The 27788-nt window shown below is 43.6% G+C and overlaps 1 long non-coding RNA gene across 6 annotated transcripts in view; it reads right to left on the bottom strand.

The window, feature by feature from the left end:
• The window catches only part of LOC136722670 (uncharacterized), a 60227-nt gene that overhangs the window by 6890 nt on the left and 25549 nt on the right, over positions 1-27788 (bottom strand). For 2 of the 6 annotated variants that reach the window (XR_010806361.1, XR_010806364.1), the window contains exons 6-12: positions 9083-9222; positions 7253-7341; positions 7047-7160; positions 6603-6692; positions 6297-6436; positions 4466-4555; positions 4260-4373 (exon numbers count right to left, since the gene is read on the bottom strand). This is a non-coding gene — a long non-coding RNA (uncharacterized LOC136722670). Of the gene's footprint in view, positions 1-1009; positions 3992-4259; positions 4374-4465; positions 4556-6296; positions 6437-6602; positions 6693-7046; positions 7161-7252; positions 7342-9082; positions 9223-9388; positions 9479-9832; positions 9947-10038; positions 10129-11721; positions 11816-27788 lie in introns of those variants that run through there. The other 4 variants (XR_010806362.1, XR_010806363.1, XR_010806365.1 and 1 more) reach the window with 4 other exon arrangements.

Here is a 27788-nt window from a genome sequence, read left to right as displayed (position 1 = left end):
CCACCATCAAACATGGAGGTGGAAACATTATGCTTTGGGGGTGTTGTTCTGCTAAGGGGACAGGACAACTGCACTGCATCAAAGAGACGATGGACGGGGCCATGTACCATCAAATCTTGGGTGAGAACCTCCTTCCCTCAGCCAGGGCATTGAAAATGGGTCGTGGATGGGTATTCCAGCATGACAATAACCCAAAACACACAGCCAAGGCAACAAAGGAGTGGCTCAAGAAGAAGCACATTAAGGTCCTGGAGTGGCCTAGCCAGTCTCCAGACCTTAATCCCATAGAAAATCTGTGGAGGGAGCTGAAGGTTCGAGTTGCCAAACGTCAGCCTCGAAACCTTAATGACTTGGAGAGGATCTGCAAAGAGGAGTGGGACAAAATCCCTCCTGAGATGTGTGCAAACCTGGGGGCCAACTACAAGAAACGTCTGACCTCTGTGATTGCCAACAAGGGTTTTGCCACCAAGTACTAAGTCGAAGGTGTCAAATACTTATTTCCCTCATTAACATGCAAATCAATTTATAACTTTTTTGAAATGCGTTTTTCTGGATTGTTTTGTTGTTATTCTGTCTCTCACTGTTAAAATACACCTACCATTAAAATTATAGACTGATCATTTCTTTGTCAGTGGGCAAACATACAAAATCAGCAGGGGATCAAATACTTTATTCCCTCACTGTAACAATTCATAATTTCTGCTACAGAAAAACTACAGTGTATCTGTGAGCAGTTTAAACATTTCTAGAAAAGCACTCAACTCTGTTGGATTTTCAAAAGCTTGTGAAATAAAAGCGCTTTCTGTGTGGCAGTGGAATGATTCTCTAGATTCCCAGGCCAGCATTCCAATGTCTTTCCAAACTATTGAACAATAATAAGAGTAACACAGTCTTTTAGTCAAACAATCATTGCTTTATTGTAACCAAATGTTAAACTTGACAGATACATATACATATATATATATATATATATGATATAGGTATATAAATAAAACTCTTATTTTCTCTCATTTTCCAGTTCAGGAGGATTGATAGTTAGAGTGACAACAATGAGATTGGTATGATGTGATTGAGTGTTATTGTCTGAGAGGTCACCTAGTGAACATAATGGTGGAGAGAATGGGATGCTACAATTCAAAATGAATGACATAACCGTTATGATGTTGAACTGGGCGGCGTTGTCATAAGGCGTGGAGGTAAGTGTCTGGGGTATTAAGGGTTCAATAAGTACAGGTGTCTTTATCAGTGAAGCTCACTGGACACATCTCATACTGTGTGATCTGTGCTCTGTGAATGGCCTTGTACTGGAGTAGGTGCATCTTGGTGGATGTTGACACAGAAAAGGTGTTGGAGCAAATCTGTGTCCAGAAGTTGTTATCAGTTGTAATTGTTAGGTCAGATTCCCACTGGGTGATTGGAAGATAAATAGCGGGATCTATATTCATTAGAAGTCTGTACCATTTTGAAAGCAAGATCAGGGGCATAGCCTGGATTTTAGGGCTCCATGAAAGAAAGAAAAAAGTGCCGTGAGGGGGGGTGCTGCCGAGGTGCGGTCCAAGTTCCAAGTTGCGGATCGCGGCATGGATAGGGAGAGGGGAAATCACAGGTCCCTGCTGCTTTATATTGTTAAAGCAAGGCTGTTTTTTAATGGATTTGGTCATGAATGGGAGGTGACCAACAAAACATTCTGATTGTTCAATATATATCCATGAATTGTGATTCAAATCAAATTGACATGAAAGAGCTCTGATAGCTTGGTTGAGATGTTGATACCGAGAGATGTGATATTAGCGGAGGATAAAGGGATTCTATTTCATAAAGGGATCTATTTTCATAAATACAGGTGATGATATGTGCCAGAAGTGCTGGTCTCTTGATCTCTATTTTTTTTTTCTTTTGTTTGATGAAAATGATATTATCTTCCCTCTCAGTACTACTTTAGCAGTTTCCCAAAGCAGTATTTGTTTCGTGATGCTCAGTATACCTGGTTAAAAAATATATTTTGGTTAATTTTGAGTGATCAGAATCTAATAAGTGTGTTTGCTGTAAAAGACAGGAATCTGTTTTGAGATTTTCAAGGTGGTTCATGACTGCTACTCTTTTGGACAGTACATCAATGCTACGAATATGCCAGCTAACAAATCGAATAGACACTTGATTGTCTAGATTAAGATGTGTAGCCTATATAGCAGCTGGGTGTGAGGGTTGTGTGTACAGTGGAAGTAAGGCAACTATGTGTAAATTGATAGCTGTGTGTGTGTGTGTGGTGTAATATTTTGGTGTATAGAAGATTATAGAAGGTGGTGTAATATTATAGATGGTGTAATAGTGTTGTGATGTGTAGGGGGGAGGGAGGTGGTTGGAGGCTGTGCTCCCTGTTGGGTAGAGGGTGAATGATTTCAGGTGTGGGATGTTAGGAGATAATGAGGTGTCTATAAAAGTTGGGACTGGTTTAGAAGAAGGGAGACGAGACTGGGCTGACGAGAGCGTGCAGGGAAAGGTGCCGGGACAAGAACTTGATTACGACTGCAAGGGAGCAAGAGAGCATCAGGAAAGGAGACTAGAGGCTCTGAAATCAGCGACTAGACTGGAATGTACTGGACTGTGGCGAAGAGGAGCTGCAATTCCGACTTTGCTATAACTCTGCAGCGTCAGCAAGATAAGTGGGGTCTCGGGCCACTGTTTGCTTGTTTCTCCCCTTTAGAGCAGTTAGAGTGGAGTGGGGGGGTTAGACAGGGACTAACTAAGGGTGCTTCCTGTGGCTTCTTTGCATCATTCACTGTCCAGTCTGTCACAAGGGAAAACTGTACTGCATTGGGGTGGGCTGGGACATTACTTTTACGTGTAGCCTGTTTACATATTGTGTGGGCTGAAGGGTGAAGGACGGTCTTCCTCCTCTTCTTCGCTGCCAGTCTGCTGAGGCTGCACTGGCTCGCTGGGCCCTTCGTGGTCTGGAGGGGGGCCCAGCTCCACTCGGGGCCGGCAAGGTCACCACCACATGCCCCCGGGTCTTCACACCTCTCCCACTGAGTCCAACACCTCACAGGCAGCCATCTGTCCTTCTGGCTCCTTACATTTCAGAAGCTAGGTCAGCGAGGTGTGGTCCATCCAGAACCTGAACCTGGTCCAGACCTTTTATGTAAGTACATAGTTACTGGGGCAGGAGGACATCGCCGAAACCCTTTTGCTGCCTCCAGCTCTAGAAGCATGTCTCCAAGCTCTCTCAGCTTCTGATGGTCTTTGTTTGTTATTTTTGGAAAATGTTCAGTTTTCTTCAGAAGTGCATATTCGATAACTTCTGGTGCACCACTGCAGTCTTCCAGTCTCTGCCATACCATCGCGAGCCCTGCTGTTGCATTGTGAACATGCACTGATCTGATTCTCCTGGCCTGCTCAGATGACTCGGGCTCGAGCCATTTGGAGAGGAGGTCTAGCTCTTCTCTGGCTGTAAGATTTAAGTATTGGGTGCTGCTATGGAAGTATAACTTCCAGGCCCATTCGTTTTCTGGGAGGTCGTCAAATTTCAGAAGGCCAGAACTCACCATTTGACGACGTATCCGGTATTTCGTTAGGTCTGTAGCTCCTGCTGTAGCAGGTGAATATTCTTTGGGAGCAGCAGCAGAGCGTGGTTGTGGCTGGTGAGACAGCAGGGGAGTTTGATCGGACCCTCTCTGGCTGTGTGGTTGTTCTCCTACACTGCTAATCTTTCCTTTGTAGCCTAGAATGTTGTTCTGATGAAGGGAGATTATGTCACTTTTCTGCAGGTTTCCTGAAGGACCAACAGACAGGTCACGGGTTACCTCTCTGCAGTGTCTGATGGCCGAAGAGGTTGGATGCTGATGTGCAGAATGGATCCACTCCTCCTGTAGCTGGGCCCACCGTGTAGTCAGTGTTTTTAGTGTTCTGCCCTCACAATGCGTCTGAAGTACAAGGCTTGGCAGACAGTGAACAGCTTTTCAATACAGAATCAGGAGGCAGGAGCGCTTGTACTCTGAAATCCGTGTTAGAAAATGATCCGCACACACAGACGATTACAAATGTAGACAGATAGATTTCAATCACGAGCTAACAGGAAAAAAGGGCCTAGCTAGTCTCAAACCACTTCTACTGTCACTTTGTTTTAAAGAGTATTAAAATAAATCAATATACAACTGTTTGCATATACAAGGCAATCATATGCATAGAACATCGTAAAATATAAAAACATAGACATTACAAAAAAACGTGCTATAATTATTTAAAAATGACAGTTTACTTACAGACTTCTCTTTCCAAGGCCTGTTATATAAGAAAAGGTGGAGCTCATTCTCGCTGCTTCTCTTCAGATTCGTTTATAGCAGAAGGAGTCCTGCACTGGAAGTTAGCGGGATCCGCTGCAGTAGTAAAGTGTAGTGTAAAGAAACAAAACAATATAATACTATGTACAGACATATATACAGCTGTCAGAACAAGGGGGAACACTCACATTTCTTGCCGTGAGGTGGGGGGGCCTTTTCACTGGTCACTCGAAGGCTGATCTGACATCCCATCGGCAAATGGGGCAGGATGTGTTGTCCTGGAGGAGAAGAAATCAAAACAAAATTAACTTCAAAATGTCTCAAAGTGTAAATCCACTGATTTGACTGCAATAAAACAGATCTCCTAGGATTAAACGATTGGCAATGGAAATCGTGTGTTTTTCTCACTCAACAGCAATACTAATTAATGATGTTGCTTGATGTGGAAACAATATGAATTTCAGTTATCAGTGCAGCTGACACAGCACACACAACTGACATTATAAATCACACAGGAGCAACCAGTCGTCATTTCCAAACATTCCTGACCTCTTATCCTCTCATCACTTTGAGTGAAGCTCGTACACCACCAGTAGGAAGCGTTGGTGGTGAGGTTCTGCCTGGCCATGAATCTCCCCGCAGAGTTGTAGGTGTTCCCACGGGCGGGACGGCAACGTGAGGGGCTGCATTGGGGCCTGGACAGGCGGTCCAGTTTTCCACGGAGCAGACGTGGTGTGCAGTCCCTGACCATAGCCTCAATATCCTGGTCAATGCCTGGCCACCACATCAGGTCTCTTGATCTCTGCTTGATTGTGAGGACACGCGCACACAAGCTGCCTGGAACAACAGTGCACAGCCCCCTGGAGACACAGATATCTCACCCTTGCAAACGGAGCCAGCTCCTCCTGGCCATCCTGTGCGTATGTAGGTGTGGAGAGCTGTCAGGACAGGGTCCCTCTCTGATTCACTTTTCAGCTCCTCTTTCGCAGGCTCAGATGCAGGCAAGGGCCTCTCCCTCGCCAACAGAATAGCGCTGCTTCGTGGGGGTCAGGGCCTTGGAGGCGAAGGCTATTGGTCGTTCCCCTCCATCCTGCGGCAGAGACAGAACTGCTCCCACCACCCCAGCTGAGGCGTCACATGAGACCACAGTAGGGCTGAATGGGTCAAAATGGGCCAGGACAGGAGGCGTGGTGAGCTGTGCTTTGAGCACACAGACCGCTGCCGTGCAGGCTGGGGTCCAGTTCCACGGCTCCTCCTTCTTAAGGAGCTGGCGAAGGGGTGCTGTAGTCTGGGAATATTGAGGCAGAAATCGGAGGTAGAAGGCAGTAATCCACAGGAACGAGGCCACTTGGGAGGCAGAGGTGGGTTCTGGGATGTTGTGGATTGCCTCTATGTTTCACATGAGAGGCACAATCCCTTTGGCAGTCAGTTGAAAACCCACAAAGTCAATGGCTGGTGCTGCAAATGTACACATCTCCCCATTGAGCGTCAGATGGTCTTCCTGGAGAGCGGTGAAAAGCCAGTGGAGATGTTCATTGTGGGCAGAGAGGTCAGGGGCATGGACCAGAATGTCATCCAGAAACACTGCGACCCCTTGGATCCCTGCCAGGACAGTGGTCATCACCTTCTGGAAACAGCTGGGGGCAGAGCTAAGCCCAAAGGGCATTCGTGTATACCTGAACACCTTGCGTGTGTGACAAGAGCTGTGAGATCTCGGCTGGCCAGGTGGAGGGGCACCTGGAGATAGCCCTGACGCAAGTCGAGCTTACTCCTCCGCTGTGGGCAAAGGGTATCTGTCTGGGATGACTGCCTTGATGACAGAGCGCAGATCAACACAGATGCGGAGCCCCCCGGACTTCTTTGTGGCGATGGCCAAGTTGGAGATCTAGGGTGCAGCATATACTGGCTGAATTATCCCTGATGATAAGCTGATCGCGTACGATCTGGTCCGAAGCACCCCGTAGTGGCACGATCTAGCCACATCCCTGAGGTTAGTCACGTAGCTTTGAATGGACTCACCCGGCCGCTGATGCCGTTTCCGTAGCTTGTATCACCGAAGGAGCACCCGCTGTCTCCCGGTGAAGTGCTGCCGTAGCAGGCTGACTGCCTCTTCCAATGTCTCAGCAGTGCCCAGGGTTCTTGGTGTGGGTGTCTTTTACCTAAAGTGTTTATTAGTTGTTGCTGTTATTTCAATGTGCACAGTGCACTATTTACTTTTGTATTGATTACTTAATCTATGGTTCCAACATGCACAGTGTATGTTTAAGTGCAATAAGTGTTCTGAGATGTGCACGATTTCAATGTCCGTGTATGGGGAACACTCACATTTCTTGTTGTGAGGTGGGGGGGCCTCTTCACCGGTCACTCGAAGGCTGATCTGACGTCCCATAGGCAAATGGGGCAGGATGTGTTGTCCTGGAGGAAAAGAATTCAATCAAAACAAAATTAACTTCAAAACCACTTTTACTGTCACTTTGTTTTAAATAGTATTAAAATAAATCAATATACAACTGTTTGCATATACAAGGCAATCATCTGCATAGAACATCGTAAAATATAAAAATATAGACATTACAAAAAAACGTCAGCTAATTTGAATGACAGACGGCTATTGCGCTAACACTTCCTATAACGGTCCTCAGCATAAATTCATGTATTGTCATGGTAACCATACACACTAAATAAACATTAAAATGTGAAACTAACGTGAAACAGCACTTGAATCAGTGAAAACAGGCTATAATTATTTAAAAACGACAGTTTACTTACAGACTTCTCTTTCCAAGGCCTGTTATATAAGAAAAGGTGGAGCTCATTCTCGCTGCTTCTCTTCAGATTCGTTTATAGCAGAAGGAGTCCTGCACTGGAAGTTAGTGGGATCCGCTGCAGTAGTAAAGTGTAGTGTAAAGAAACAAAACAATATAATACTATGTACAGACATATATACAGCTGTCAGAACAAGGGGGAACACTCACATTTCTTGCCGTGAGGTGGGGGGCCTCTTCACTGGTCACTCGAAGGCTGATCTGACATCCCATCGGCAAATGGGGCAGGATGTGTTGTCCTGGAGGAGAAGAAATCAAAACAAAATTAACTTCAAAATGTCTCAAAGTGTAAATCCACTGATTTGACTGCAATAAAACAGATCTCCTAGGATTAAACGATTGGCAATGGAAATCGTGTGTTTTTCTCACTCAACAGCAATACTAATTAATGATGTTGCTTGATGTGGAAACAATATGAATTTCAGTTATCAGTGCAGCTGACACAGCACACACAACTGACATTATAAATCACACAGGAGCAACCAGTCGTCATTTCCAAACATTCCTGACCTCTTATCCTCTCATCACTTTGAGTGAAGCTCGTACACCACCAGTAGGAAGCGTTGGTGGTGAGGTTCTGCCTGGCCATGAATCTCCCCGCAGAGTTGTAGGTGTTCCCACGGGCGGGACGGCAACGTGAGGGGCTGCATTGGGGCCTGGACAGGCGGTCCAGTTTTCCACGGAGCAGACGTGGTGTGCAGTCCCTGACCATAGCCTCAATATCCTGGTCAATGCCTGGCCACCACATCAGGTCTCTTGATCTCTGCTTGATTGTGAGGACACGCGCACACAAGCTGCCTGGAACAACAGTGCACAGCCCCCTGGAGACACAGATATCTCACCCTTGCAAACGGAGCCAGCTCCTCCTGGCCATCCTGTGCGTATGTAGGTGTGGAGAGCTGTCAGGACAGGGTCCCTCTCTGATTCACTTTTCAGCTCCTCTTTCGCAGGCTCAGATGCAGGCAAGGGCCTCTCCCTCGCCAACAGAATAGCGCTGCTCCGTGGGGGTCAGGGCCTTGGAGGCGAAGGCTATTGGTCGTTCCCCTCCATCCTGCGGCAGAGACAGAACTGCTCCCACCACCCCAGCTGAGGCGTCACATGAGACCACAGTAGGGCTGAATGGGTCAAAATGGGCCAGGACAGGAGGCGTGGTGAGCTGTGCTTTGAGCGCACAGACCGCTGCCGTGCAGGCTGAGGTCCAGTTCCACGGCTCCTCCTTCTTAAGGAGCTGGCGAAGGGGTGCTGTAGTCTGGGAATATTGAGGCAGAAATCGGAGGTAGAAGGCAGTAATCCACAGGAACGAGGCCACTTGGGAGCCAGAGGTGGGTTCTGGGATGTTGTGGATTGCCTCTATGTTTCACATGAGAGGCACAATCCCTTTGGCAGTCAGTTGAAAACCCACAAAGTCAATGGCTGGTGCTGCAAATGTACACATCTCCCCATTGAGCGTCAGATGGTCTTCCTGGAGAGCGGTGAAAAGCCAGTGGAGATGTTCATTGTGGGCAGAGAGGTCAGGGGCATGGACCAGAATGTCATCCAGAAACACTGCGACCCCTTGGATCCCTGCCAGGACAGTGGTCATCACCTTCTGGAAACAGCTGGGGGCAGAGCTAAGCCCAAAGGGCATTCGTGTATACCTGAACACCTTGCGTGTGTGACAAGAGCTGTGAGATCTCGGCTGGCCAGGTGGAGGGGCACCTGGAGATAGCCCTGATGCAAGTCGAGCTTACTCCTCCGCTGTGGGCAAAGGGTATCTGTCTGGGATGACTGCCTTGATGACAGAGCGCAGATCAACACAGATGCGGAGCCCCCCGGACTTCTTTGTGGCGATGGCCAAGTTGGAGATCTAGGGTGCAGCATATACTGGCTGAATTATCCCTGATGATAAGCTGATCGCGTACGATCTGGTCCGAAGCACCCCGTAGTGGCACGATCTAGCCACATCCCTGAGGTTAGTCACGTAGCTTTGAATGGACTCACCCGGCCGCTGATGCCGTTTCCGTAGCTTGTATCACCGAAGGAGCACCCGCTGTCTCCCGGTGAAGTGCTGCCGTAGCAGGCTGACTGCCTCTTCCAATGTCTCAGCAGTGCCCAGGGTTCTTGGTGTGGGTGTCTTTTACCTAAAGTGTTTATTAGTTGTTGCTGTTATTTCAATGTGCACAGTGCACTATTTACTTTTGTATTGATTACTTAATCTATGGTTCCAACATGCACAGTGTATGTTTAAGTGCAATAAGTGTTCTGAGATGTGCACGATTTCAATGTCCGTGTATGGGGAACACTCACATTTCTTGTTGTGAGGTGGGGGGGCCTCTTCACCGGTCACTCGAAGGCTGATCTGACGTCCCATAGGCAAATGGGGCAGGATGTGTTGTCCTGGAGGAAAAGAATTCAATCAAAACAAAATTAACTTCAAAACCACTTTTACTGTCACTTTGTTTTAAAGAGTATTAAAATAAATCAATATACAACTGTTTGCATATACAAGGCAATCATATGCATAGAACATCGTAAAATATAAAAATATAGACATTACAAAAAAACGTCAGCTAATTTGAATGACAGACGGCTATTGCGCTAACACTTCCTATAACGGTCCTCAGCATAAATTCATGTATTGTCATGGTAACCATACACACTAAATAAACATTAAAATGTGAAACTAACGTGAAACAGCACTTGAATCAGTGAAAACAGGCTATAATTATTTAAAAACGACAGTTTACTTACAGACTTCTCTTTCCAAGGCCTGTTATATAAGAAAAGGTGGAGCTCATTCTCGCTGCTTCTCTTCAGATTCGTTTATAGCAGAAGGAGTCCTGCACTGGAAGTTAGCGGGATCCGCTGCAGTAGTAAAGTGTAGTGTAAAGAAACAAAACAATATAATACTATGTACAGACATATATACAGCTGTCAGAACAAGGGGGAACACTCACATTTCTTGCCGTGAGGTGGGGGGGCCTCTTCACTGGTCACTCGAAGGCTGATCTGACATCCCATCGGCAAATGGGGCAGGATGTGTTGTCCTGGAGGAGAAGAAATCAATCAAAACAAAATTAGTAGTGTCATCCTGTGCAGAGAGCAGTGAATAAAACCCGCCACCCGCCAAACTTTTTAATTACCTGGATCAAAGTGTTTCAGAATTATAATATGACAGAAAAGGAAAGAGGAGCAACAAACACATGAATACACACACAGCCAGCTATTGCTCTTTATTCTGTACTCACTGGAACTCGAAAGCACAGTTGTGTTTCTGAACGCAGAGCGTCAGTGTGAGTGTGGTGTGGAGAGGAAAAGTCAATCGTTTAGACAAGTATATTGTATAAATTAGCTATAGATAGTTCTTATACATTTTGTATTTCGCGGTTGTGACCGGAAAACATTGCCACAAGGACGCTAATGTTAAGGCATTTTCATTGCAGCTCACATTGCAAAACTGCAATTGATGAAAATGTATAAAAAATTTAAAATAAAAACTTATTGGTCAGTCATTTACATCTGTAATTGCAAAATATTCCATTATGAAGCAAATAGTCAGAACCTTTATAGTTAATTTGAAATTGTGACAATAAACAGTTGTGATAATGTTGGGAAACAATAATACAAGAGTCTGACACGATGCGTGCGAGTTGACAGGTCTGCTATTATTATGCCATTTCCATACGGCTTCTAATAATGTAGATATTTATTTAACAAAGTGGTTGTGTTAGAGAAGTATTCATCAATTGCATCAATTACAACGTATTCATTTGTGTTGAAACGATTTGCGATAGAGACACGCATTTTCTGCTGCGTAGCGGAGATTCTGCTGAAGAGAAACGTGCAGTTTGTTTACAGTGCGTCTTTGCTGGCGTGCGGTATTGACCACTGGAAACAACATCACTGTCTGTCATCATTCCTAGAGATGATATATTTTTTACCCAGCCACAGACCGTGACTCTATGAATATCTAGCCAATCCAATGAAATCCTTTTAATGACGTGCAGAAACCCAGAGAAGGGAGTAGCACTGAAGAGGAAGAGGAGTATGAAGAGCAATAATGTGTCACCATATAACACCCCTTCTCATGTGTTGGTTTAGTGCGTTTATACAGATCCCCATTAGCTACCATGTTATTGCACATGTGATTGATTCATTTGAAAACGATGCTCCTGCCTCTACTAGCAAGTGTTATAATTCAAAACAATGCAATGATTTGATCAAAGACCTTATAACACTTGCAAATAGAAACTGTGTGGGAGCATCTTTTTCTATCCAGATCCTTTTCCCTCACAAACACACCTGTCTAGTCTATACAGTTGTGCAATTAGCTTTTGTTATGGTGATTGGTTAATTACCTGAATAAATGCAACGTCTTAACATGTTCACCACACATTTACGCACCCTCTTGCATTTTTGCTGAGGTTTTCCTTTGGCTGGTAAAAATACCAAGAGGCTGGTAAGTCTTTTCCTTCTACCAGACACAGTGGCTAGTGGCCAAAATAGTTAATTTTATCCCCTGGCAGAGAGTCATCGTATTTTTAAGGCACGCTCTACCGTGAAGTACAGTTGCAGTGAAATCAATCCCAGTACTCTGTATCCAACCACACAGACAGTCTAGGAATGAAGGGAGGGCTCACCTCTAGCCAGCGATCCACGCACTGCACGTGGTAGTCGTGTAGGCAGGGCAGGGTCCTCAGCTCCTCGTCCTCGTCGAAGTCCATCAGGCACACTTGACATCTGAAATACAGAACAGTATTGGACACAGCTCAGCCAGGGGACCAAACTCTGCTTAATTACGTACAACACATACTTGGTAGAACTGTGTGTATATTAATTCCAGCATATTAGATTGGGACCAGAGAAATGTGCCCATATAAGCTTATAACTACATTATTGCGATGCTCTCTTAGGTCAGTCTAAGCTGAGATTGTATTTTGGAGCAACATCTACAAACAGGGACTCCCAGGTCACTGGTCTCACAACTCTGCCTCTAGAAACAGATGCCTGGAAGTGAGTTTCATTAGATTTCACTGCGTCTAGAGACCCACGGTGAGGAGAACTTGCTCTGACTCAGCAATAGGCTCTAGGAGGGCAACTCACGCTGTCTTCCCTCCACTGTGGGCCGGATCGAACCGCTTGGTGGGCAGGAGTTCAATCTGCGATGCGTTCAGTCCCTCGTCTCCAAAGGCACCACCAGGTTCCAGATCGTCGTCTGAGCAGGAACAAGAGCACAAAGCCTGGTTTAAAGCACTGCGGGTTTGTAAAGCAAAGCGAAAAACAGCACACAGCAATATCTGAAATTACCCATAAAACAAGAATAAACTACAAATCTGCGGGGACCCTGCTCTAAAACATCTGTCTGACTCAGACACATCTCTGGCCTAAACCACCTGCTGAGAAACCACTTCTTACCCACGGGCAGGAATTCCCACTCCTGTACCCCAGGATCCTCTCCATCATTTGCTACAGGAACCAGGAGATACTGATCATGACCTCCCAGCTCCTGTCCGTCAGCTCCCACTGTGACCAGGAGATACTGATCATGACCCTCCAGCTCCTGTCCGTCAGCTCCCACAGTGACCAGGAGATAGTCCTCATGTTCCCCAGCCTCTGGCGCATCGCCTTCTGATGAAGGGTCCACACTAACCTGAGAGGAGGGGCGGGAGGAGACAGGCGAGGTAGGGGGGTCCTGTCCGGGTTGTGCGCTCTGAGAGCTGCTCTGCTGCTGCTGCTGCTGCTGCTGCTCTCTGTCCAGCTGTGGAAAACAACACATACATCAGCAAGCGCTACAGCACGAAACTGAGTTGTTCTCAGCGCCACCAGAAGGGGCACTGAATTGCTGAGCCAGGCACTGAGGATGGCAGCACTGACAGGACCTGTGTAGCGGCCACAAGCATCACAGCGCCTGCAGCAACGCCACTGACCTGCAGACGCTCTTCCTCCGTCTGAGCAGCGCGCACCACTGCCACAAACACCACATCTTCATCATCTTCAACCTCCTCCGCTTGTCCTACTTCCACCAGGAGGGGATCGCTGCTCCTGTGGAAGAAATCAGAGAAAGAGGGCAAGAGAGAGGGAGACAGAGAGTAGGAGGGAAAGAGGGAGGGAGAGAGGGAGTGAGAGGGTGAGAAAGAGGGAGATGTGGAGGTGGAGGGAGAGGGAGAGGTGGAGGTGTAGGGGGAGGGGCAGGGGGAGGGAAAGGTGGAGGTGGAGGGAGAGGGGGAGGGAAAGGTGGAGGTGGAGGGAGAGGAAGAGGGAGAGGTGGAGGTGTAGGGGGAGGGACAGGGGGAGGGAAAGGTGGAGGTGGAGGGAGAGGGAGAGGGAGAGGTGGAGGTGTAGGGGGAGGGACAGGGGGAGGGAAAAGTGGAGGTGAAGGGAGAGGTGGAGGTGTAGGGGGAGGGACAGGGGGAGGGAAAGGTGGAGGTGTAGGGGGAGGGACAGGGGGAGGGAGAGGTGGAGGTGTAGGGGGAGGGGCAGGGAAAGGTGGAGGTGTAGGGGGAGGGACAGGGGGAGGGAAAAGTGGAGGTGAAGGGAGAGGTGGAGGTGTAGGGGGAGGGACAGGGGGAGGGAGAGGTGGAGGTGTAGGGGGAGGGACAGGGGGAGGGAGAGGTGGAGGTGTAGGGGGAGGGGCAGGGAAAGGTGGAGGTGGAGGGAGAGGTGGAGGTGGAGGGAGAGGAAGAGGGAGAGGTGGAGGTGTAGGGGGAGGGACAGGGGGAGGGAAAGGTGGAGGTGGAGGGAGAGGGAGAGGGAGAGGTGGAGGTGTAGGGGGAGGGACAGGGGGAGGGAAAGGTGGAGGTGGAGGGAGAGGGAGAGGTGGAGGTGTAGGGGGAGGGAAAAGTGGAGGGGGAGGGAGAGGGAGAGGGGGAGAAAGCAGGGGCCGAGGTGGACAGGTCCGGTGTGGATGGTGCAGATTGAGCACTGGTCTCTCCACGGTCCGTCCTGTCTGCCTTCTGGCGCTTCCGCTTCTGTCATGTTGATTGTTTGAAAGAGAAGGAGAAGGAAATGGAAAAGCACACATTTAAAGTGTCCCATTAAAGCAGCTACATTTGTATGCTGTTGTTTTTCTCCAGCTGTGGGGTTTAATGTTGTTTAAACACTAGAAGAGCCGAGCCGGTCAATTTGACCGATTTGGTTATTCAAATTTGAATTACTGTGTTCCTAAATACACAGCGCATACCCATTCCTGACTTTTCCTAACTATATGTCCTAAACATGCCTACAGCGTTTTAGCTGCATAAACGCTAAAATAAATACGTTTATCTAGAATACATTTACCTAGAATAGCCAAAATTGGGTTATTCTGACCAGTCATTTACATACATAAGAAATCAAATATAACACATAATCCTGCCTTTCCTTTACAATGCAGTCAGTCTGGCGCTCAAGTGGCGATCTCTACCTGTCTACAGTATTTCATGTGCTTGAAAAACACACGCATTGTACAGCATTACAGGTGTGTTCTTACAATTGTAGTCAGATTGAGCGGATACAGTGATTACCCTGCAAATAGACATGGATTGGAAACGGAGACTGAAGAGAGCGCCTTTTGGAAATGCCGTGTATATGAACATGACTGATTCAGGGGACATCATTGATACTGGGAATGACAGATCATTCATGGGTTTGTGTCAGTGTTGTGAAAACATTGTGAGTGAAACACAGGTCCAAATGGCACCGAGTGTTTTTCCTCTACTGATCAAAACACGATTGCTACTGCACGTAGTACAGAGCGCAATAACGCAGACACATCGCACGCAAAATAATGATTCAGGGACATTATCAGCAGAGGAGCATTTATTGCGATGCTATACATTCGTGGAGCAGAAGTGTTCACCTGGACAGGGCTGTCAAAATGCAGTGTGAGGTACGAGCTCATGCAGGGAAAGTGCAGAAACTGTCCTGTGAGGACTGTACGAGCTGTCAGGTATGCAGGCTAAATATATACTCAATCGTTTCTTGAAATACAAAGCTACAGTGAATACAAGCACTGTATGTTGAAAACAAAGTCTACATGGTGTTGCAAATGTTTACTTTAGTGTACAATTATGTTTTGATAAACGCAATAGTTATTCTTCAACTAGAACATATTGCTTTTGAGCATGATTATTATATAAACAATATTTACGTTAACACTTGTTTCATTCCTTTATTGTATGCCGTTTTTGAGCTTTGTGCTTATTGTAGGCTGTATGGTTATTCATGTTTTGACTGCAGTGTGCACGTTTAGAAAAAGTGCTTTGTTATTCAGAGCAATAATATGATTTTTTTAGGATCATATATCAATTTAAATAATCCAGTTGTGCTATACAGATTTTGGATATGATGTTCATGAATAAAACGTACGAGTTGTATGCGATAGTTTGCCTTTGATTGTCATATCACAGCTGCTAAAGAGCTGTCGGTTACAATGACCGGCTTTGGCGCTTGGTAGTTTCAAATGTCGGCACAACAGCCGAGTTTGATTTCAGCTCCGAAAAACAGATTCAATTTAAGATTCCCAAACTATAACTGTGAAATGAAAAACCTGAGAAGACCCATAAAGAGGAATGACAACGAGCACACAGATGGGTGTCACTCATCTGATAGACCTGCAGAGAAAACTATTCATTGCTGCTGCTGCTGATCAATCTGTTATCTGTGTACATTTCTGCAAATGCAGTACAAACCCTCAGAGGGGAAACCAGTGAACATGTTTTACACACACATTCACAATGAAACAAGACGGCCGAGCGGCCCTGTTTGTACTGTATGCTATAGGAGGCTACAGGACATTCAGAAATTCCTCACAGACACTGACCTTCCTACGCTCTTCCAACACCCCTCCATCAGGCCGCCTCTTACGATGTCTCGGGCTGCAGATAATGATCATTAAAAAGGCAGTAATTCACACATTAGACATGTTGCTCATATCTTCCCCTCATCGCACAAACAATCAACAGGGATTGTGACAGCAGGGGAGGAATAAGACTCCCGTTGCACAGCAGTTTGACACATTGCTCATTTTACAGCCTGCGGATCAGCTCATAAGAGGCCCTGGATATTGGTGCTGAATGGAGAGAAACTGAGGAGAAGTGCATACTGTATGTTGAGTTATATTGTCAAGTGTCATTTCTCGCTTCATCCATGTCATTATACACAAGTATTGAGCTGTGCAATAGTGATCTTTACATTGGGCCGCTGAAGGCGCTATATACCTCGGCGCTGCAGGAGGGAGGCCGCCGTGGGCCTCGGAGTCGCTGGCCGCACTCGACGAGTCGAGAAACGGCGTCCAGTCTGACATTATAGTCGCTCTAATCGCGTTGAATCGCAGCTAGTGCTTCTCAACAAAGGGCAAGCAGTGAAACTGTTTCATGGAGGAGGACAGGAGCAGATTGCGCTGAAAAACGACTCATATTTTGAATGTAAACATGTTTAAATACCTAGATCTTTATCATAGGGAATGACTAGTTTTGTTTCAGACGTTTATGTTTTTATGTTTCGTCGCTTGCATTGTGTTCAGTATCGAGTCACAGCCCGTGTGTGTATAAATGTTCAGTAAATAGAAACGCGACTCACCTCCAAAGAGAACCACATACGAGTGACGCGGCACACGCACGCCAGTGACGTCATGACGCAGCGTGATCAGTCCTGGGTGAGTTAATGCAGCTGCAGGTTATTTACAGTGTGAGTCGGTGTTTGAGTTGCCACCCGTCCCTTACAATACGGAATCGTCCCGTTATGGAGAGAACAATGTATTGAGTCAATACGGATGCGATTTGTTACTGTGAAGGAGCTGTAAGAATCTTGCTATATATAACATGAATGAACAATGCTTTGGTTAAACTATACATATTAACATTCGCGTCAATAAAGCTTATAATGAATAACACAAGTTTGGAACAGCACAATTGCATTATGATATTTGGCCACTAGATGGAACTATATGGAACTGTAACACATGACAAACAGCCTGAAGAACTGACAAGGTAACAGATAAGCTATTAACAGCGTCATAGTATAAGAGTATAAAATATTCTGAAACGTCCACCGAACAATGACATGAAATGAACATTGAAATGGCATAAGTCAGCCAGATGCAAAGTGCAAACAGTAAGTCTTGGTTGAGCTGAGGATGCCTCCCCAAAATACTCCCATAGGGCTCCTGAGGAGATTGAACATGCATTACAATGTCATGCACACAGCATGTTGTGAATTAGAAATGCTTCCCCCTGCGATGTATTAAACACAATTGCTGGCATACTAGGTGTATCTGTAGTTCTCACATTACAGTAATAATCTACCTGTTCGTTAGCCTAAATTCATGAATTACTTTGTAAATAGTCAAGCAGACCTGCATTTCTCAAACCCATTTTTTACAATGACAGACGCTTAGTTTTACACATTGTTGCCCCAGGCTTAGTCCTAGTCAGCAGCACCCCGTCATGTGCAGTCTGAAGTCCATCAGTCCACAAAGGTCCTGACCAGTGGCGTATGTAGGGGGGACCACGATGTTAATGGATGTTAATGATGGAGGGGTATCCTACATCGTCTATTAGAATATTAGTTAGATTCGAAAATTAGTGTCATATTTTAAGGTCAGCAGCAATTCAGAAGGGGTTTATTAGAACTTCAAATCAAACTTTGTACGACAACGTTGAGCCTCAACACTAAACCGGTTCCAATGGAAAAGTCAGCAGGTGTTTGACTCCTAAATGCTGTAATTTGGTGTGGAAGTACAGTCTTATTTAAAGGGTTCCACCATAAAATGATCACAAGCTGAGAGTTTCCCACTCCTGTAAACCCCACAGAGTTCAAGTGGCACAATGAGCAAATAGGCACAGGCTTGATTGTGCTCTTAGACTGTTTCAGGTCTCTGTTTGTCCTATGATTATTCTCATCTGGTTCATATATACAGTTATAATAGTCCTTTATAATATACTGTGGCAAGAAAAAGTATGTGAACCTTTTGGAATCACCTGGATTTCTGCATAAATTTGTCATCAGATTTGATCTGATCTTCCACTAAGTCACAACCGTAGACATACACAGTCTGCTTAAACAAATAACACACACATCATTGTATTTGTCGTGTCTATATTGAATACATCATTTAAACATTGACAGTGCAGTGTGGAAAATTAAAGTAAGGTAATTCCAAAGGGTTCATAAAGGGTTTTCTTGCCACTGTATAGTGACCACCACATCTATAAAATCCCTTGATAACTTGTAACAAAAACAAATATATAAGAAAATGTCAAATGTAAAACACTGCACAGATCAATCTCATATGTTTTTCAACTAATCGCATGTTTTTCCAAAAGCACAAGAATGACATTTATTCACGTCCCATCAATCATTATTTTGTGCATCCTCCTTGACTGAGAGAACACTTTCTGTAGTCTTTTATTAGTTGCTGCCACTTGGGATGGATTTGTGATCCCTCCTACTTAATCGTTTGAAATAGGCAAATAAATAAAATGTTATGAATCTTTAACACTATGTATATGATAATACAGACATGTTTTAATTATAATGTAACATCACAACGGCACTAATGTAGGACATATAAAACCAAAGCTTTACCATTGAATCGAATGTACTGAAAGGAATATCAGGAATCCTCTGGAGATCCTCTTTAGTGAAAGAGATTATTAAGTGAGATCAGTCGTCCTGGAACGCAAGGAATATAAAGTCCTGAGGTGACCTTTCTAGAAGAGAGTTTTAAACATTGATAATCAGCAAAATGTCATCATATCAGCTATAACCTGGGAAATAGCCGGCGGGTACAACCAGGCCTAGATATCATGTGAGAAATATATGTATCACCTGAATTTAAAGATAGAGGAACCAAAAGCACAGCCTCAATCAGAAGAAGGGTATGAGATACAAATGCTGCTGCTACATTTTAATGTTAATAATTTTATGGGAGAAATAGCTCCTTTCACCATTTTTCTCATTTTAATGTGGATGTCACCTTCAAATCCTGCAGCCAAGTTTTTCCACATTCCTTTCATCATAATTTTAGTTTTAGTTTATCAATAAGCTTTATTTATTACCAGTAAGAGATCCAAGTCTGAGCTGTCTTTAAATAAGTCAAAATCTCTACAAACTTTAGTTTTGTTTTGCTTCGGTTCTGTTCTGTTTCAATTGAGGCAAAATGTATAGTGCATGTACAGTATCTGCAAAAGATACATTTTTCAGTGTTTAATAGCAGAATCAGAACAGCAGAGGGCATATTTGGCTTTGAAAGTAACATATCTAGCTTAAGGAAGAAAGCACCATTGGAGGTCAGCTTTAATTGTTGGTTTTGGCATCACTGTGCATTCTTAATTGGCAAATTGCTTTCACAGCTTGAACTATCTACTGTATAGATTATCTGACTTGAAAAGGCTGTTACATCAGGGAGTAATTGGTGAGGATATCAAAGCATGCTCCTGGAAATTTAGAAAGCTATGCTGACTGTTTAACTAGTACAACGTTTAATAATTATTTGAACACGTGTGGGGGAAACATATTAACATCCTATCCTGCCTTTGTCCTTGGTGAGCTGTTACTCCTAACTTGGAGTTCAGCATTTCACATTCCTTTCTTGCAACGTATTATCTGCAAATTACCTTCCAATGCTGGCAATTTAGAGGTGAATGATTATTATTCATGAGTAATGAGTATAATATTGATGAGATGGGAAGGCTTAGTTTAGAATCCCAATGAAATCACTGCTAGTTATTAGAAATGACCATTCAGACACTGATTATAATATGTTAAAACCCCATGAGGGTATGTCCCAGAGGGGGTATAAAAGCTTTGTTCTATCTTAAAACTTTTGGGGAACAGTGTCATGCTAGCCTAAAATCTTTTGAGTTCTGTGTAGCGCTGTCCCTCCCGAGCACGTAATCAATTCTGATTCGAACTCCCGTCTCCAGAACTCTCTTCCACCACACGCTCTTTGTTTCGGTAAATAATGTGGAAAAGTTCAACTACAGAGTTCAGATTGTTGTTACAAGAGTCTAAAGCATTTCAAATCAATGTTGAACTGGCATTATGAATATACTGTGTGCATATGTATGTATATATACAGTGCTTTTAGAAAGTCTACACCCCCTTGAACTTTGTATATTTTGTTGTGTCAGTGTAGGCCATTTTCAGACCACAAAACAAAACAGAATCTCCCAAAACAGGATTCTTTCTTGAGTTTCCTTCGTGCCAGATTTGTTTAGTGCTTGGGATATTGTTGTCACATCCATTAGACCAGTCTTGGCCATAAAAGCACAGAGCTCTTGCAAAGTTGCCATTGACCTCTTGGTAGCCTCTCAGTTCAGCCTTCTTTCTCATTCACCCAGTTTGGAGGGACGGCCTGATCTAGGCAGGGTCTTGGTGGTGCCACACACTTTCCACTTCTTAATAATAATCTTGACCGGCTCCAAGGAATACTCATGGCCTTTGATATTTTTTAAAGCCATCCACTGATCTGTGCCTTTCATCAACTTTGTCCCCGAGTTCTCTTGAAAGCTCCTTGGTGCTCACGGTTGAGTCTTTGCTTTGATTTGCACCAGCAAGCAGAGGGAACCTACAGGAACTGCTGAATTGATCCTGAAATCATGTGAATCACTAGAGTTTAACACAGGTGGAGGCCACTTAACTTGGCATTTAACTTGATTTATACAGGGTTCATTTCACATGCACAGGGCAAGAAGACTGTGCTAGGGCAGTTTAATCAAAGACACCACGAGGAACTGTACACAACGGGAATAAATATAATAAAACATACTAAAACCTGCCTTTAATATTCAGGGGGAATAAAACACTAAAATCCCCTAACAAAAGAAACGACAAAATTCTCTAATAAAAGCTATCCATTAGAAACTACATTTCCCCTTCCTGTGAACAAATGCACGGTATTTAATAAAGTGTTAAAATTGCCGAATCTGGGTCTCCTAATTTCAATCATCAATACTGGCTTTTTCAACAAGAATTCTTAATACAGTCGGCAACATTGGGATGGAAAAATTGATTTTACTTTGTCTTTGGAGTCCAGAAATTCAAGACAGCATTTTTGAACCAAAATTATTCCAAAAATTCAGTGAAATAGACATAAAACAAAGAAAAAAAAAACGAAACCAGTACTAATGAAAAAAAACTCGAAATAAAAGTAAAAATGGCCTTAGGCACAACGAAAACAGCACCACTGATTGCTAGTGACCCTTCCTGTTCAGCAGCAGAAAGAGAAGACCCCTTCGTGTCTGTTCGTACAGCATTTATACTCATTCCCCAGAAATGGAAGAGTCCACCCCCATTACAGAGGTAGGGAAGAAAGACAACAAAACAAACTCTCCATTTGTACAGAATCTATGCACAGCATCATCAACACGAATCATCATTTCTGTCAGGCTAATGGGATAATACCTTGCATGCAAACTTCCAAGTAATTATGTAGAGTATGCATCTTCTGGCACTTCGCTATAACGGCGTGATTTGAATAATCAACTCCTGCTGTTTATATGCGCGCATGTGTGTGTGGACTTGAAGGAGAGTTGGATTATTAGGTTAGATGGAGTTTAAATTCTAAAATATAGAAGAATTAACTAGACAGAGAAATAGAGATGGATAATGAGCAAAACTATTTACATCCAACTGTCCTCGTAACACACACACATACATTAACGGCGTTATGGTATACTGGGGTTTCAGTTTTAAACACGGCATGACAGCTCAAGCCCGTTCATCACATGTGTCTCCTATTGTATAAAATAAGCCTTAAGTGGAATTATCTTTGCCGTCTGCTCACACAAACTGCATGTGAGGACATATCTTATACTGTACAATAAGGAACAGCCCAAATACAAAATGAACTTGAATAAAGATACCTGTCAGGTCAGGACATACTGTATTGTGAAATCGTCTGGCAGTGTAACATTGTGACATCTTGTTTCACAGATGTGCTTAAAAGTCAGCAATGAAATAACTGAATCATCATGCATGCCACTTATTTAAAATTAATACTATTAATGCCAGAGTTACAGGTTTGTTCTTTGCTCCAGAGAAGAAGACAAGCAAGGCTCTTCAGATTGTGCCAAATCTCTTTTCTGCAGGAACATCTGCTCCAACTGGCTTGAAAAAGAAAAAGAGTGTGATGCTGCTCCAGTTTGTACATTATCTGAAATGTGTGTTTTGATGGATGAATATATTAAATCTTCAATTTAATTCAACAGCCCATTGATGTTTTCTGTGTGTTTGTTTTGCATCCTTAATTTTGTTCCTTTGATTTTATTCTTGCACTTGGTTAAGAAAGTATTTGTAAAATAAAGTTTTAAGAAAACATTATCTTGAGGGAATTAACCAATCTCTTGCTTCAAGAAAACAGGTAACTTGTTTTATTGGACTAATTTCTGGACACAAGAAATAATGTACATTCTGACTGGAATTGGCATAACCATGGGATGAGAATACATTTTTGAGCCAAGAAGAATTCAGCAAGAAAACAATTCTGGGCCCACGGATCTTCACAGAAGCCAAAATAATCTTGTAGTAAGACATGAGTTTTGGCAGTGTGGTACTTTGATTGATGGCATCTATTTCAATGACATCCATCTCATGCAAAAACAAACATCCAAACAGTTAGATTTTGCTTTATATTCAATAGATCTCCCTTGTTTTTCCAACAATCTGATTTCCGATAGCTTGAATAATCAGTCTGGATACAAGGATATTGTAGCCATGAAAACCAAAGCCACGTCAGTGCCTCAGAGGTGAGACACTGTGGCCAGCAGTGCTCCTGTTGAGCGATCACAATGAGAGCTGAATCAGATGTAACAGTCAGGTGTTCATAATGGATATCTGACCAATTCATTCCATGCAGCCCCTGTTTCTGTGATTGCTTGACAAATGGAACAAATGGTTTCTCCTAAAGATCTGTGGAGCCCCTCTCTTCTGAGGACATAAAGTTTAATGTAGTCCTGAGTTCCCCTACACGCTGTTATACAGTTGTTTGAATGAACAAATTCACGTTCAAACTGTGCCACTGTCATTCCTTGTGAGTAAGACGTTTTGCTCTGGCTCTAGCAGGTCAGTGACCGGTCACCGGTATTTAAGATTGTGTTATTTTCATAAAACTACACCATATCTGCTCAATCACTGTTACAAACACCATCACATTTTCTGAAAATTGGAGTAAAACAGTTTTGAGACCAAGATATACATTTCCCCTTTATTGAAATACAAGGTGATGCAGTGCTTTACTAGACACTATTAGTAATATACATTGCCTTACACTTGTAAACAGATTTTAAGGTATTGCTCCATTGTGTTCAGATTGAAAGTATGTTTTGTATTGCTTCAAAATTAACTTATGATTACCATCTTAAGGCAGAGTGACGCAGGACAAGGAACACTGTAGCTGGACAATGTTTATGCCAAGTCCTCACAAAAGTGTCCCAATTGGATCAACAGGCCTTAAGAAAACACTATAGTGTTGGTTGAGCCCTCATCCCACAATGCGTAAAACCATGCTGATGTATTTTACTATTGCCATACTTGGACAGTATGTTTTTGATGGTATCATTTGTGTGGGACAATAACTTTACGTCTATGTACACATACACATGCCTAATGGAAAATCAGACTGGGAAAAATGACAATGAGGAGTGGTGACAAAGAGTCAATATGTCCAAGGAACATCTTGAATATCTCTTAGAATAGGACTTCACCATTCCTGAAATATCACATCTGTTTTCTGTAACTGTGAATCATCCGGAGGAGAATGACACACTATGGATGGCCTGTAAAGGAAAGACACAGTGACATATCTGATGAGTCTGGTCATGGACATCAGTCCAGAAAATTTGCCTAAATGAAAATCAGACTGGGAGGGGGGAAAATAGGTCATGAATCATTTGTGCTAATGGCTGTAAAAAGCAGAATAGAAAAATGATGTGCTATGCATACTGTACTCACAGTAGGTTCAATAATTTAAATACAAAAATAAATGACTCTAACTGATTTCAAACACAGTATCCATACTACTAAGGAGGCCAATGTCAAAACATCTCAAAATAACAGGTGTTCAGGTTCTGCAGTGAATAAAATCAATATAATTTTCCTCTGGGTTTCCAAGACTAAGTTGCTGGGCTAAACCATTTCATATATCTGCTATATGTCCAATACTTCTTGGGGGAAACTAGCATTCACTGCAGACCTGTACAGTGTATAAAATGTACTAATTAGGAGAAGAACTGTGTCATCAAAATCAAGTCTTTCCGATGAAGTTTGAATAGATTAATACAATGGACTGGACCTGAAAGTCTGAAATGATTAAGTGAATCGGAAAACAAAACCTAAAATAACAATAATAATGTTTCAGAACTGTGCACCTATATATTCAGAAATTATTGCACATTATTATTCCTGACCATTGGCACACAACCTCCGAATAACAAAACAAAGCACAACTAATCATTTACATTATTACAGAAGGTATGCAGATTGACAGTTGACCAGATTGACAGTTTTTGTTCGTATTGTCTTTTAGATCCAATAACATAGGTTGCTGGAGTTCCTGCATTGACAGGAAATTGTCGGCTCATTCACACTCGAGTGCAGTCCGAGCTTAAAAACTGCTTTTTGTGTCGCTGGTGTCTTTTCTTGAACAGATTTTCTGCTGCCTGTGTGGTGCACGGCCTGCAGTTCCTGCACGAGCGGAAGATCGTATACAGGTAAGTTATCACACATCAGCCATTTGTACAATATACAAGCAAGAAAAAATCTAGTCTCACTGAGATCAAACCCAACCTAAACTATTCACCCACTGAATTTCTCTTAGATTTTGAAAATGATTTATTGTGACACTCACAAGTCCTCATAATAGAAGTCATGTCCTAAAATCAGTGCAGACATGTACCTGAATGCAACAAGTTTGAGAAATGTATGATTCTGTTCATTGTTGACAGGGGAATAGTTCTTGTGTTCCTGGCAGGCTCTGTCTATATTCTGCAATCCAAGTGATTATACTGTATTTTTATTCCAGGGACTTAAAGCTGGACAACTTGGTGCTTGACGCAGCTGGCTATGTCAAAATTGCAGACTTCGGTCTGTGTAAGGAAGGTACATTAAAATTCTTGATTTCCTAGTATATGTATAATTTAATTTTTTTTATTTGTATATTTAATTTACAATGTGATATTTTTCCGGAATCCTCTTAATTTTCCTTCCTAGGCATGGGCTATAAAGACCGAACTAGGACAGTGTGCGGCACCCCAGACTTTTACGCCCCAGAAGTCCTCACCAAATCATCGTACACCCGGGCAGTGGACTGGTGGGGGCTGGGTGTGGTCATCTTTCAGATGCTGGTTGGCGAGGTGGGTATTCTTAACAGAACTTCAAATTTAAGACTTCAGTTGGAAAAGTGTTAAACGTCTCCCGATAAGGCTGTAGTGTAGTCGGTCCACAAGCCAGTCACAGGGGTAACTGTTGCACTCTTTTAATCTGTCGAATCTCTGTGACTTTTGGCCAATTGTGTGCCACAGCTTGAGGCATTATCTGGACTTCAGGGAGCAAACTGCTCTTAGCGAAAGCTTTTATTGGTTCAGCCATTCAAGAGCCTCATATATAAGCTAATGCAGTATTAAAGTGAAAGCAGTAGGCCTCTGTTGAGGTAAGATCATGATCCTCTCGTGGTTTCATTATGATTAAAATGATTTCATTGAGTGCCATCAAGGCAAAGTTAAATCTATACCACCAAGGGCCAGGTAGGATTTCATTCAATCCTTGAGGACTTAATTAGACTTTTTGAAAACCTAACATTATAGTTGCAGAAGCTGAAACACATCAGTATTTTATTTCATACAGATCGCTCATGCACACACAACCGAAACACACCTTTATTGCCAGGTTACGATAGCAACTCCTTCAGGACGTTTTGTTAACCAGGTTTGGTTTTCAGTAGGATTCCATTATTGCAGACTTTGTGTCTATAATTGATCTGCTTTAATAAGTCATGTCTAAGTTGTGAATTGACTTTTTACAAGATCTGTGTGTGTGGCTTTTGCATTCCCGAATGCTCAGAATGTGAATATTGAAAGTTTGGGTCTGGAGTAACCCTTTAATGTGCTCTCCTCTCTTTCTTCTTGTGCCCATAGACTCCTTTCCCGGGTGAAAATAGAAACCAGGTGCTTCACAATATTGTGCACATGAAAGTGGACTATCCTGCGTTCCTCTTGTCAGAGTCCATCTTCATCATGAAAAAGGTCTGTATGCCAGGGTTATTTATTGTTGAGACACGTTTTTCCTCCAGTCTGTCCCTCGGTATCTTGCTACCAACCATAGTGAATGGATGTCACTGTTATTTAAATGTTACACAATTGGAGGAATACCCAGTGACTGTGCAGCAGTGGAGCGAGGCTCACAATAACAATGCACAAACGCTCATTTGCACTTCAAATTATGAGAACTTATTTTTAACATCATGTTTCAACTTTAAGTCCATTGATGGAGAATAACGTGCGTCTCCTTCTTGTTTTGAATCCTCTGCAGCTCATGAAGAAAAATCCCAGCAAGCGCCTTGGAGCCAGTAAACGCGGTGCAGAGGAAGTAAAGAAGCATCCCTTCTTCAGAGTACGTTGGCGGACACGTCCGTTTTATGGCCGCTCTTTTACATAAAGGTCGCGCCACTTTATCCTTTATCCATTTCTTTCTTCCTTCTCTTTTCAGAGTGTGGATTGGCAAGGGCTTCTGGAAAAGAAGGTGAAGCCTCCCTTCGTACCCACCCTTAAAGGCAGTGCGGACGTCAGTAATTTTGACATAGCTTTTACTGCAGAAGCCCCAGTCCTGACTCCGCCCATCTGAGGGGCTCCTCCTCCGGCTTGCGCTGCACTACAGCCCGCCGAAGCATCTCGGTGCTTGGAGTTCTGACCGCTGCCCACACCGGCCGGTGCTGACCGGCCTCACGCATGGACTCTCCTCTGGCGCTGCGCCTCACCCGTCTGCTCACGTGAAACCCCCGAAGCACAGCGATGCTCTACCAGCTGTCACTGAAAGTCGTTTTGAAGATGAAAAACTGAGCTCAAAATCTCCTTGAAAGCAGGCGGATTTGGACTAATCAGACATCTTTGTTTCCCAAACACACATCACTATGGAACACATCCGGAGAAAAATCACACATCAACCGACATTTAGATCACTGAACGGTCGCTGCTCCATTGCTATCATAACTGGCATAGTTGCACAAATCCACAAAAGAGTTTCCAGAACTGGAGAGGTACTGAATTTCACTGCGACTGACAGAGCATCTAGGACCTGTTTTAGTGACATATCAACTAGCCGGTGCCCAATATGCCTTCCAGCGCATCATAAATGCAGGGACCATGATAGAAGACCTTTGAATCTAGTTGTTTAACTCAGAAAGAATTTAAAAAAATGTCATTAAATATAATTTACATCACATACACACAGAGAAAATCACCACTTGAAGATGCACGGCTTCCCCTGTAATGTCTCTAGTATTTACAGGCAGGCCTCATCATTAACCTTAATGTACACACTCTGTATGAGCATAGTTAACTTTTAAACTGTCTTACAACCTCTGTTTTATTATTTCAAAATGTCTTTATCAAATACTGTTCCTTAAATATAAACATGTGGTGTAATAACCTTAATGCAGGTGTTCCCAAACCGGTCCTGGGGGACCCCCTACCCTCCTGGTTTTTGTTCCAACCAAGCTCTCAATTACTTAATT

This window comes from Amia ocellicauda, unplaced genomic scaffold, assembly GCF_036373705.1.
Source record: "Amia ocellicauda isolate fAmiCal2 unplaced genomic scaffold, fAmiCal2.hap1 HAP1_SCAFFOLD_141, whole genome shotgun sequence".
In the NCBI taxonomy this organism is placed as follows: Eukaryota; Metazoa; Chordata; class Actinopteri; order Amiiformes; family Amiidae; genus Amia; species Amia ocellicauda.
This window is presented reverse-complemented; position numbering and strand designations above follow the sequence as displayed.